The 8,121-nt window shown below is 50.8% G+C and overlaps 1 pseudogene; it reads right to left on the reverse strand.

Annotated features, from left to right (window-relative positions):
• Positions 1 to 632: 632 nt before the first annotated feature.
• Positions 633 to 5,513, reverse strand: LOC131571845 (zinc finger protein 239-like; annotated as a pseudogene).
• Positions 5,514 to 8,121: the final 2,608 nt, after the last annotated feature.

Genomic DNA, 8,121 nt, shown 5'->3' on the forward strand with positions numbered 1-8,121 from the left:
AACTTTTACAGAGAAAACTACAACATCAACAACTGATTCTTCCTGGCAATGTATTTTCCCCTGCCTGGAAAGGACACCCTTCTCCTCAGGGAGAGAGAGTCGCTTTCCTGCCCCTGGCAATAACCTGAGGTGGGAGTGAATGTAATGACAGGGCCATGGCCAGACCCTCATGTTCTCCAATCCCACATCATGTCATTTGTTGCATGGCTTTGCAAAAGTTCCTCCGGGTGAGAGAGATAGACGAGAATCTTGGCTTCATGATCAGAAGGCTGGATTTATTAATTTATGATATATATTACATTATTACTATACTAAAGGGAATAGAGAGAAAAGTTCAGAAGCTGCTAAGCTAAGAATAGCATAGGAATGAATCCACAAAGTTTGTGTCCAGGCAGAAAGCAAGAAAGCTCTCCTGTGACTGGTCAGTAAATCCAAAGACTCACAGAAGACCAATCACAGATGCACCTGTTGCATTCCACAGCAGCAGATAATAATTGTTTACATTCTACTTCTGGGGCCTCAGCTTCCCAGAGGAGGAAAAAATCCCAAAGAAAGGATTTTTATGAAAAAATATTGGTGACAGTCATTGGCAGGCGCAACAGAAGGTACAAAAGGTGTCTTCCCAGCATGGATCACAGGGAACATGGATCACCAAGGCTCTGACAAATGTGGGGTCTCCAATGGGGAATAAAGCTGGACCAGTGCATGAAGCTCTTCCTGCAGTTGGGGCATTTGTAAGGATTTTTCTGCTGGTGCCTCTGTTGGTGTCTGGTCAAGTGAGAGCTCTGGGTGAAGCTCTTCCCACACTGGGGACACTCGTAGGGCCTCTCCCCAGTGTGGATCATTTGATGGATGATCAGATGGGGCCTCGTACTACAGGTCATCCCACATTCCCCACACTTGTATGGCCATTCCCCAGTGTGGATCCTCTGGTGGCAGTTGAAGAGAGACTTCTGACTGGAGCTCTTCCCATATTCCCCACACTCATAAGGCCTCTCCCCAGTGTGGATGCACTGGTGCCTGATGAGGTGGGAGTTGCACATGAAGCACTTCCCACATTCAGGGCAGCAGAAGGGCCTCTGCTCCATGTGAATCCGCTGGTGCTGGAGGAGGCCAGAGCTGGTGTGAAACCTCTTCTGACACTGGGGACACTCGTAGAGCCTCTCCTCAGTGTGGTTGCGTTTGTGGGTGATGAGGATGGGAGGTGCAGCTGAAGCCCTTCCCGCACTCCCCACACTCGTAGGACCATTCCCCGATGTGGATCATCTGGTGGCTGATCAGGGTGCTGCTCTGCCTGAAGCTCTCCCACACTGCGAGAACTTGTGGGGCTTCTCCCCATTGTGAAGCTGCTCATGGACCACCAGCTCGGAGCTCTGGTTGAAGCTCTGTCCACCTTCCTGGCTCAGGGTGGGTCTTTCCTCCTCAGAGCACCCTGGGCTGGCTTTGGAGCCCATCCTCCTGCAGGATCTCTCTGGATTTTCCTCCCCATTGGAATTCTGCAATGTGGAGTCACTAAAAAGAGCCTCTTCCACAAGGGTCTGCCAAGGAGATTTGTCCTCCCTGGTCTCCATCCTCAGCTTCTTGTCTGGGGGAGGAAGGACAAGGAGAGGATGGGATTTGCCTCCGTGCCAGAGGGAAGGGGAAGGAGATCCCCCCAGTGTATCCCCAGCAGGACGGCATTGGCAGCAGTGTTGTCCTGCAGTCAGGGGCAGTGCTGGGCTGGGAGGTGGAGCATGAGAGAGGGGGAACGGGGCACTGGCTTCCCCCTTGCCTGCCTGGGTGTCCCGGGGCATTGTGTCAGTTTGAAAAGGCAGGTGTCTGCTAAGGAAGGCAGGAGACTCCCTTGAAATGGAAAATGTTAATCCCCTCCCTCGAAATTACAATTTTCAAAATAAGGGGCTGTCAAGCAAAATCAATAGGAATAGGAATAACAGTTCATCAGTAGGAAAATTAAAAATATAAATGCAATAGTACTAAAAAACTACCTACAGAGTCAGAATACAACCTGACCCCCTCTGGGTCAGAGTGTTGGGAGCACTCCCGTTAAATCGTGGTTGCAGTGCTCCTGGAGTGACAGGTGTGGTTCTGTTGGAGCAGGGATCCTGTAGAAGGGTGGAGTTTTCCTCTGAAGGTCCAGTGGTGGTGTCAATCGCCCTGGTCTTCCTCTGGGATCCAGTGGAGTTGAAAGCTGCTCTTCTGGGAATCCTGTGGGAGAAGGCTGACTCTGTTGTCCACATCCTCAGATTATATCCAGGTGGAAATGCTTGGCTCCTCCCTCTGGGTGGAACTTCTCACAATGGGATGATGTAATGTTTATTGGTGACATCGAATGGGCCATTAACAGAAGATATCTCCCTGGTGGGAGGATTCCTTGTGGAAGAGATAAAGTAAAATGCTCAATTAAGAGATGATAACTGCCCCACCTTTAACAGATGGTAATTGAATACATACCCAGCTAAACCTGAGAAACTGTTCCAGCCTTGGAAAGCAGAATTTGGTACCAGGACTTATTAGGGAATGCAACCATAATTGAAGGCAGAGATAGAATCTCCAGAGCCTGCAGCCAGAAATGCAGAGTTGTGTGATACTCATTTAACATCTTCTCTTTTGGAATTATTTACTAAAGAGTTTTTGCTTTGCTGGCCAAATACTTTTGTAAGTTTTTTCAAATGTGCATTATTTAAATTACACTGTTCTTTAATTATATTGGTGTCTGTTTCTTTGGTGCTGGCCCGGTCCACCAGTGAAACAAGGCCCCATCCTGCCTAAGTGTTACCTGGAAAGACAATAACCCTCACTTCAAATGTCCCCCCTTCCTCCTTGTTCCCCCCACTTCTTACACTGATCATGATATCCTATGGTCTGGGGTATCCCTGAGGACAGTTAGGATCACCTGTCCTGGCTGTGTCCCCTCCCAACCTCCACCACACCCTCAGCCCCGCCCCAGCATGGCTGGACGAGGGGCAGGACAGGCCTTGGCTCAGTGCGAGCTCAGCAAGAACAAAACCATCTCTGTGTGCTGAGCCCTGTGCTCAGCACTCGGCCCCGGCAATTCCTCTGCTCCCACCCTGGACCCCCCTTTCCCACCCCTCTGCCCTGTGGCCGCTGCAGCACTGGCTGACAATAGAAGCTAATCTGTGGCAATCCCAAGTTTCATCAGTTCCTGCACAGCTCCAGCTCAGCTGCTGGCAGGTTCCAATAAAAGAAAAGGGCAAATTCAGCCCAATACAGATATTATTAAAAGGAAGGGGAAGCTCTGTGTAGCTGTCACAAAGGTGACAGGGATGAAGAGAATAATGATTTTCACATTTGGCAAGGAACCCAAGCCTGGGAATTCAGTAGTTATTTGGAAATTCAGCTACTTGAGCTGGGCTTCTTGTGGGACTTTCAGCAGCCTTGTGTTCCTCACCATGGGGTGAATGAACCTTGTCAGTCTCGCTGGTAACATTTGCTCCCTTTCCTCCAGTGATTTTAACAAACTTTTTAAGGAGGATCCTGATGGGTCCCTGCCAGCTCAGCCAATTCTGTGGTTCTGGGATCCCATGAGCCTGGGGATGGGGCTGCAAATGGTTGCCATGGCAACGGGCTCTGGCTGCAGGCCTGAGCTGGTGTCCATGGCAACCACCCCTGGCATGGGGTCTCCATGGAGCTGCCAAGGGACTGGCCATAGCAACAGGGGATTAGGGATGGTTGCCATGGAAACTGACCATAGCAACAGAGTCCTGGTGATGGTTGCCATGGAAACTGACCATAGCAACAGGGTTCTGGTGGTGGTTGCCTGCTAATGATCAGATTTGTCACAGGCCATCACAGGGGTTCCCTGGGGACTTTCCAAGAGTCTCCAGGCTGTTCCAGGGCTGGAATGTCACAGGCAGAGACAGGGGCTCCATGGACACACCCCTATGGCTTTCTGGGGATGGTAAAGAGCCCTGTGGTCAGAGGCAGTCACAGCCATTCCATGGTGACATCCCAGGGGACCTTGGGCTGCAAAGGCACCAATCTGTCACAGGCACTCACGTGGGCTCCACGGTGACATCCCAGGAGTCCCCAGGCTGCCAAAGAGCCGGGATGTCCCAGACACTCACAGGGGTTTCTGTCATGGGCACAGTGGGAGCTTCAGGCAAAGTTTATTAGAGAAGCTCCTGTTGGGTCACAAGGTGCAGAAAGGATTCCCAATAGCCCCCATAGATCCCCAAATGTCATTGTTGAATCAGAGATGACACAGACTCAGATCAGAAGGCTAAGGGCTAAAAGCCACCCTTTTTACAATCCTCTTCTTTTATACCTTAGTTTGCTACACATGGACCTCATTGGTCATTTAACCAACACATTTCACATGATTGCTAATTAAGACAACATTCTTCATTAAACAACTTTATGGAAAAAACAACCTATTATAAATATTGTCAAGGACCAGTTATTGATGTTTGTTTTACATTCGGCCTTTGTGGGCGCTCTCTGGATGTGGGAAACCCTCCTGTAGCAGTTCTGTGCCAGGTAAAAGGAGAAGCACAGGACTTTTTTGGTCTTCAGCTTCTTGTGTATGGTTATCCTCTCTAAAGTTTTGCATGCTCTGCATACCAGGCTAAACATGCTGGATAAACACCTCAAAATGGCTCTAAAATGTACGGTTTCAAGGTCTTTTAAAGTTGTCTCACCAATTAACTCCTAAAATGTATATTATTTCTACTTATCTACCAATTACTCATCCCTTGACTGTCCACATAACCTCTACACTGTGCTTTCCTCGACCAATGACCCTGTGCCACCAACACTGCAGAACATGGAGTAGATGAAGGAGATGAAATGGACTACATCCAAATTCCTCCATCTTGCTTCCTATCTACATCATATTAAAAATCCCAAGACCTAAATTTCTCACCCAAGGCACATGCTATACTACCCTCTAATCTATTTTGGACTTTGGTAAATTCTAATCTGTCTCAAAGTCCTGGAAGTCCTCTCCATGGGGGACGGTTAAAGGCAGCGTTTCTCTGGGGGTCAGGACACCTTTAGAGCAGACAGAGAAATATTCCCTGTGCCTTGGATTCCCACACATTTAACCTAAAACCCTTTAATCCTTGACATGTGAAGTTACCCCAAAATGCTCCAGGTAAGTAGGATTAGAAGGGGAAGAAATAGAGAACAACAGAAAGACAGAAGATCCATAGAAAGAGACGCACATAGGTACCAACTGCTGGGGTTCCAGCATCACCAACAGAGAAATCCCAGGAGAAGGCAGGATCCAGACCATGGGCTGCCCTCGTGCTCCAGCTGTTAACCCCCTGGGCCTTCATGGGCCTGCCCCTGGGGTGGGACTGCCAGTTGCTTGTCCAATCAGAGCCAGGGTAGGCACCAGCTGCTAGTGTGTGATTGATTGATTAACATCTGGGCTAATCAGAGCTGGGTTAGCACAGCCCCTGCTGTGTGATTGACAGCTCTGCCAGACCAGGGCTGGGGGCGGGGCTCTGTTCCACCACAAACCTGACCCGGCCCTGGCCCCACACGGGCATTCCGAGCATCCCAAGGTGTCTCGGGACATCGATCTCATCCAGCCTCTGACAGCGACCACGGTGACACTACAGAACCTCATGGAACCAAGGGTCAGTTGTGACAATGCATGTCCAAGGACACCACAGTGACTCTACGGAACCTCATGGAACCAAGGGGCCATGGTGACACTGTGGTGCCTCATGGAATCAAGGAGACCATTGTGAAACTTGGGGGCCCCAAGGAACCAAGGGTCCATGGCGACCTTGTGCAGCCCGTAGTGTCACAGAGGAGCCGCTGTGACACAGCGAGGGCGCATGGAGCCGAGGGGCCATGGTGACACATCAGGGCTTTGTGGAACCATGAAGCCATTGTGACATTGCAAGGCCTCATGGGAGCACAGGGCCATTGTGACACTACAGAATCAAGGAGAACATTGTGACACTCCAGGGCCTCATGGAACCAAGGAGACCATTGTGACACTGTGGTGTCCCATGAAACCAAGGGAACATGGAACAGGTCTGGCTGGCTGGGCCTCCTAGCAATCACCTGACAGGTCTGGCTGACCTTGGCATGTCGAGGGCTGCTTCTCATCAGCCCCTGAAGCACTGGGGCTCTTGCCTTTCCTTCCTATGGGAGAGAACTGTCCTTCTCCTCCAGGGGAGCAGGGCCAAACTTGAATTCCTCCTCCACATTTCCGTATATGCACAGATTGTTCTCAGATGAAATCTGCCAGAAGAGACAGGTCTGCCTGCCTTGGCCACCCAGGGGCCACCTCTCATCTGCCTTTGGAACCCTGGGACCATGTGCTTTTCTTGCCGAGGGGAAAATAACATCTATCTCGACCAGGTGCTCATGGCCAAAATTGAGAATCTGCCTCCAGAATTCCCAATATCCAAGGACAGCTTCAGACAAAAGCTGCCAGGACTGAAAAATCTGGCTGGCCTTGTCTTCCTGAGGCCTGGCACTCAACTGCCCCTGAAACACTGGGGCTCTGTGCTTTCCTTCCTAATGAAAAGGACTTGTCTTCCTGTCCAGGCACCCACAGCCAAATATGAGATTCCACCTCCAAAATGCCCAATGTCCAAGGATAGCCCCTAAACAAAAGGTGCCAGGACAGACAGGTGTGGCTGTGTTGGCCTAAGGGTGGCCACCTCTCATCTTCTTCAAAAACACTTAGACTTGGCATTTTTCTTTCCTATTGGTAAAATCCATCCATCCTGACCCAGTGCCCATAGCCAAACCTGGAATTCTACCTCCAAAACTCTGTACATCCAAGGATTGCTCCCAAATGAAAGCCAGACAGGTCTAGCTGCCCTTGCCACTTGGGAGCTGTTCCTCACCTGCCTCAAAACACTGTGGCTCGATGCTTTCCTTCCTCTGGAAAAGAACCATCCTTCTTCTCAAGGAGTCCAAGGTCAAAAGTGAGATTTCTCCTCTGATATCCAAGGACCCTCCATGACAAAAGTTGCCATGACAATGAGGCCTGGCTGGCTTGGGAGCCAGGACAGGAGCCACCTGTCTCCTCTTCTGGCTTTGAAACACTTGGGCTCCATGCTTTCCTTCCTATGAAAAAGAACTGTCGTTCTTATCTACAAAGAAATGGCCAAAATTGGGATTCCACCTCCCAAATTCCCTATATCCAAGGGTTGCTTTCATACAAAAGCAATTAGAACAGAGAGGTCTGGCTGACTTAGGCCTCTGATGGCCACCTTTTGTTTGCCCCTCAAATATCAGTGTTCCCTGCTTTCATTCTTATGTAAAAGAACCGTCTTTCTCCTCCAGGTGTCCATGTCTGAAATTGGAATTCCACCTCCAAAATTCTGTATATCCAAGGGTTGCTCCCAGGTAAATCTGCCAGTACCATCAAGTCTGGCTGGCCTTGCCTCTGGTGGATGCCCCTGCAACACTGGGGCTGGTTTCTTTCCTTCCCATGAAGATCCCTGGGACACTGTGGGGACCTCATGGAACCAAGGGGATCATTGTGGCACCACTGGGGCCCATGGATCCAAGGGGATCATTGTGGCACCACTGGAGCCCATGGAAACAAGGGGCCATGGTGACACAGAGGGGCTTCATGGACCCAGAGACCATTATGACTCTGTGGGGCCTGATGGAACCATGGAGACCATTGTGACCCTTCAGGGCCTCGTGTCACCAAGAGGGCATTATGACACCTCAGGTCCTCATGGAAGCAAGGGACCACTGGGACACTGTGGGGCCCCATGGAACCAAGGGAACACGGAGCAGGTCTGGCTGCGAGTACTGAGCCCGGCCGGGGTCATGGAACCATCTGCAGGCCCCGGGTGAGATATGAACTCTTTCAGTGCTTCCATCCTCCCTTGAGTGAGAGAGAAGTGCCAGCCCTTGGCACAGGAACCTCTGGCTGCAGGACAATGCAGCTGCAGCTCCTGGAGCCATATCCTAAAGCTGGAACATCCCAATGCCTGCAGACCCTGTGAGTACATTCTCCGATTGTCTCTTGTGCAGAGCAGCCAGGGGTGCCCAGGGTTGTCGTGCAGAGCAGGGTCCTGCAGCCCAGGGCACTGTGCTGGGGCAGGGACTCTGCTGCCTGCCAGGGACAGCCCTCAGCCAGCCCTGGCAGCTGCTCCCAGCACTGGGGGACAAGAT

Source organism: Ammospiza caudacuta, unplaced genomic scaffold (assembly GCF_027887145.1).
Source record: "Ammospiza caudacuta isolate bAmmCau1 unplaced genomic scaffold, bAmmCau1.pri scaffold_39, whole genome shotgun sequence".
NCBI lineage: Eukaryota > Metazoa > Chordata > Aves > Passeriformes > Passerellidae > Ammospiza > Ammospiza caudacuta.